The sequence below is a fragment of the Coenobita brevimanus genome, chromosome 95, assembly GCF_032717465.1.
Source record: "Coenobita brevimanus isolate Jiangsu-jjx chromosome 95, ASM3271746v2, whole genome shotgun sequence".
In the NCBI taxonomy this organism is placed as follows: Eukaryota; Metazoa; Arthropoda; class Malacostraca; order Decapoda; family Coenobitidae; genus Coenobita; species Coenobita brevimanus.
Genome location: NC_137048.1, coordinates 28,115,190 through 28,120,906, shown reverse-complemented (window position 1 = coordinate 28,120,906; position 5,717 = coordinate 28,115,190).

Genomic DNA, 5,717 nt, shown 5'->3' with positions numbered 1-5,717 from the left:
GTCTGTCAGTCTGTCAATAGAAGGATGCAGTTTACACGAGGCTTAGACAGCAGGATTAGGGATTTTGTCAGGCGGATAAGCAAGCACTTTATGACATCAGATGACGTGACTGAGCCCGGCAAAATGGCGACTGGCGCGTGGACTTAAATCAGCGAGTTATCCCAGCACAGGCACTTAATCCCTTCAGTAAGATGGTGTTTATTATTTTAGTTTATGTTTGCAACGCTCAGACTTAAACACCTCTTTTAAGACGATGTTTATTTAGTTTATTCTTGATACCTCCAGATGGTTTTACTCAGTTTAAGAATGACCTCTCGTATCGAAGAAGTTAATGAAGGATACAGCAAATCCCTTCGGTTGAAAAAAAGAAAAAACTCAAGAACAGAATAGATTTGTCTGGTGGTAGCAAGAAAAAACCCTCAAAATTTAAGGGCCTTATTGTTTTTAGCAGACATCCCCAGCACTTTATGACGTCAAATCACGTGACTGAGTCCAACCAAGATGGCGGCTAGCATGTGAACTAGTACGATGCGCTTTTCCATTAAGTTGCAGAAATGCCGAATAAGTTTACACCTTAATCCTTCTCTCTGCGATAGTTTTCTCCCGAACTCTAAGCGATTCTATTCAGCCGAGAGAAGTCATAATAGGAAGTTAAAATCAATCTCCGTGGCTATCAGATACTTACTTTATATTCAATCTTTATTTCATGTTCAAAACCGCCGAAAATTCTGACCTTGTTGGGATGTGAGGAACTGTGGCAGAATTAGGATGTCTCATGGATAGGGCATCAGGAGATATATATAGATAGATAAATAGATAGATAGGTAGATACATGGACCGGGAAACATGAGAAAAATATGTAGATAGATAGATAGATAGATAGATTAGGAAACATGCAGAGATTGTAGTAAAAGGCATTTAAATATATTGATAGAGAAGGAAACGTACGGAGATAGTGATGAAAGACAGATAGGTGTACTGATAGATAAATAGCCAGAGAGATAGACAGGTGATATGTAGGTAGATGAAGACAGGAACGGACAGACATTAGATAGATTTTTACAGTACGCAAGTAGATAGATAGATCAACAGATACAGATAGATAGATACACAAAGAGACAGAGACACAAGTGAGCCTAGATTTTTACAGAACTTACGTTGATGGATTTGTAAATAGATAGATACGTAGATAGATAGATAAACATATAGGCAGATAGATAGATAGATAAACAGATAGATATACATACAGAGACACACAGGTAAGCGTTTAACCTTAGAGCTGTTAGTATCGACCTGAGAAGCTTTCAAAGGAGCTTACCTCATACCTCGTGCAACCTTGATTCACCTCACTACCTCACGCGAAGGCAGAGGTGAGCTGTCTGTCTGTCTGTCGGTGTAATTGTCTGTCTGTCAGTGTGATTATCTATCTGATTGTGTATGTATGTCTGTTCATCTACCTGTCTTAATTACCTAATTATTTTTTGCCTCAGTCCGGGGAGGTATACTGTATTGTCTGTTTACTTATCAATAGCTGTCTGTCTGTCTGCCTGTTGACCTGTCAGTCTATCTATCTGTCTATCTAAATCTGTCTGTATCCATCCATCCCAGTATGTCTGTATTATCTGTGTATCTGTCTATCTACCTATCCATCTACCTATCTATCCTTATCTTTTTAGCCATCTACATGCTTTTCCCATTCTTAGAACGTTCACACAACAAAGGGGGAAGAATTTCCGTTTCCCCTTTCCCTAGCTTTTAGTCCTCTGTACGACACGCAGGGAATACATGGATAATATTCTGTTGCCCTGTCACGGGGAAGTAAATTACATTTGTGTAGAAGAGATATGTAAGCGCAGTAGTCTCAGCCTGGACTCACTGTGAATGAGGTTGAGTTCCCCGCCTGAGAGTGCTGTGCAAGGCCAGTTACCGAGCTCTTGTCTAATATTTCACCTTTCCTCGGTTTCATTTTCCTCTTCCGGCTATTATTCCTAAGCTGAGAGGGGCTTGGTATATTTCTCTACCCATAGGTGATGTTCTTTGGCATGATGAGTCAGGGATGAAAGTGACGGGCGTGGTCTGAATGCGAAGCGGACGTAGTGAAATAATAAACGAATTTTTGTCCCCGCCTGTACCTTCCAATGACTACACGGGCAAGGAAAGTCTGCTATATCCACACTTCATGTATATATATATATATATATATATATATATATATATATATATATATATATATATATATGTAGATAGATAGACAGATAGATAGGTAGATAGATATTTTCATTTTTTCTTCGACTTGATAAGCAGACGGGGACAAAAGTGAGAGGGGGGATTAAAAAATATTACTCTGTATCGCGACACACCCATTTTTTTAATTAATATTTTTGGGGAATATTTCTCGACTAAAATTATATTAAGGGACAGATAAGGCAGGGAAGCTTATATGTCAGGGTTCACAATACGCAGGACCAGAAAGTAGATAGATAGATAATTAGATAGATAGATAAAGAGAAAAAAGAGAGAGTAGAGAGACTTACATACATATACATACATACATACATACATTCATAGATAGATACGTACGAGTAGGTAAGTAGATGTAAACATAGAGGGAGGGAGGGAGGGATACTTAGACAAATAGAAGAATTAAAAATAGACATCCTTTCAAACCCCACTCTCATACCCTTTACCAAAAAGTTCAGTCTCCCCACAATGACCCCAATTCCGGCACCCGAAGGAATAAGTATTACCCTTGGCCCTTGAGGCTCGAGTAATAAGGGGCTGGAGCGGGAGATGGAGTGTGAGGACGCTGGGGTTTAAAGTGCGAAGGAGGAAATTGTAGAGTGAGAGGGGTGGTCTTGAAAGCTGAGAGAGAGAGAGAGAGAGAGAAAGAGAGGGGGGGGGTTCTTTGGGAGACACTCAAGACGGAATTCTTTGTGGGAAGAAAGAGGAATGTAGGTCAAGTGGGAAGAAGGAAGAGGCTGAAGAGGAGGAAGAGGAGAGGGTTAAGAAAGAGTAGAGGAGGAAGGAGAGGGGAGGGTTTAGGAAGACGAGAGGAGAAGGAAGTAGATGGTTAAGGAAGAGTAATAAAAGGGAAAAGTAAGGAAGAAGAGAGATTTAAAGAAGAGAGGAGGAGGAGGAATGAGGAAGGGTTAAGAGAGAGGAGCAAGGAAGAGGCTGGGAAAGAGGAAGAGGAAAATTACTGAATGGTGGCTCTTTCACATTTCTCTTCGATTTAAGGAGTGGTGGAGAGAGAGAGAGAGAGAGAGAGAGAGAGAGAGAGAGCGCCTTCCTGCTTTGCTATCCTTGTCTTATACTTTAGTGGTTGGCTTCCTCTAAACATACGGCCCATATATATATATATATATATATATATATATATATATATATATATATATATATATATATATATATATTTATTTATTTATTTATTTATATATAAGTTAATCTATGTGCTTTCCTCCGTATTCATTTGGGTGAAAATTTAGAACTCCCTGTACTAAAATATAATACTGTTTTAATTCTTACTGGATATAAAACCGCATTTTCAAATTGACAGGATTTTAAGATGTTGCGAAGGTGCGTAATTTTGACGTTATTAATTGTAAAACCTCTTCAATTTTATGTGCAAACCAAGCATAACGGTATTAATCTGTAGTTATTTAATCAGAATTTGTGTTAGAAGTGAAATACAAAATCATCAGGGCTAATCCTTTTCATGAACTTCTCTGTCGCCTGTAAGAGGAAGATCTCAATTTTGCCGCTTCTGGATAAGGGAGGGAGGAAAGGGTAAGGTAAGGAAAAGGGAGGTATGGTGAAGAAGGGAGAGAGGGAGGCACTGAAAGGGAGAGAGTGAGAGAGGAAGTAAACTAAGGAAGTGAGAAGAAAGGTAAAGGAGGGAGAGAGATAGAAGAAGGTAAGGTAAAGGAGAGAAAATGAAAGAGGGAGATAAGGTAAAGGAGGGAAAGAGGGAGGCATTAAGAGGGTAAAGGTGAGGGAGGGAGTATATGAGCTGTGAACACTCCCTTCCTAATACCTCCCTAGGGACCTTGATTGCCAGGTACACGGTCACTTCCAAGGGCGGTAGGGAGGAGGAAGGGGCAGAGGGAAGGGATGTAGAGAAGGACAGGGGGTAAGGAGAGAAAGAGGGAGGAATGAAGAAAGAAGAGAGGGAAGGAAAAGGGAGAAGAGAGAGAAGGGATCGAGGAAAGATGGGGAACAAGGGAGAGAGGGAAGGAGAGGGAGAAAAGCGAGTGAGGAAGGAGAAGAAAAAGGGAGGGAGATACTGACAGAGGAGGAGGAAGAAGGGAATAATGCAGGGAAGAAATGAGGGACGTGGAGGAGGCAGAAACGGAGGGCAAGAGACAATGGAAGAAGGGAGGAGGAGAGAAAAGGAATAATAGGGAAAGAGAGATGGAGGGGAGAAAAGGGAAAATGGAGACAAATAGAGAGAGAAAGGGGGGGGGGAGGCAAGAGGGTGTCAAATAAGAGGTAATTGAACGACACCCTGCCGACAGCTTATAGGGTAGAGAGAGAGAGGGGGGGGGGAGAGGGAGAGAGCGAGCGAGCAAACCCCCACTCGACAAAGACAACACACTGGTAGAACAAAGAAAACACTACGGTAATATCACGAGCGGTGGAGAGGAAGGGAAAGGGAGAGAGTCTGTTAATATTATCAATCGTATTTCTTCTTTATATATCCCCTGTAATTAAAGTATATGCAGGTGTGGTGAAGATGAGTAGATGAGAGACAGACAGACAGACAGAATTAATTGACAGGCAAACAAAGGCAAATCACCCACTTAACATGCGACAATAATAAGTCCACTGCAGAGATGACCTTAAGATAATGATACGACAACAGTTAAGCAGTATACACCTTAAAGACAGCTAAATACACACACTATTTTTCTCAAGGTATTCCAGTTTTGTGCATACTCTTGCCTTATTTTTTATCTTGGTGTAATTTCACCTGCTCGTAAAATCCCCCCTCCCCCTCTTTGTGTGTGTGTGTGTGTGTGTGTGTGTGTGTGTGTGTGTGTGTGTGTGTGTGTGTGTGTGTGTGTGTGTGCGCGCAAGTGTGTCCAGACTGTTTCTCGGTACGACGATGACCAATAATAGCACACACCTTATGTAAATTTACTTGAACGAAGACAAATGAGTTAATACAGATCAAAGAGTAGAAACACACGACAAGATACTGATTATTAAGTATTTGATGGATTAAGTGTTTGGGGGAATTGGAAGTGGAAGGATAAGTAGAAGGACGAAATGAGGTGGAAGTGACAGACAACAGAGTGGCCCTGAACGCAAAACTTACAATTGTGTGTGTACTGTCTTGTCCTCGGGTACCTGAGACGAAGGCCATATTAATAGTAGTTTGTAATTCTTTTAATCCGAGTACATTGTTTTTGTTTTGATTTTGATGCTACAGGACGATTTGATGCAGTTCAGGAGAGATTTTTTTTGGAGTGGAATGGTTAGAGATTGTCTTCATTAACCCCTTTGAGGATTGGTTTCTCGTAAATGTAGGAAAAATCGTCTCCCACCTGCGACCTCCCTTTACCTGAAACCAGCACTTCAAAATGTCTCCCTCTTACCACCATTATGGGTTCGAGCTCGTGTCAGTTAGATCAGCAGTCCTTTCACTTACCACTAGACCTAAGTACACTTTTAATAACCCTGGAAAAGATCTGAAGTCGCTCCCACATCAAGCAACC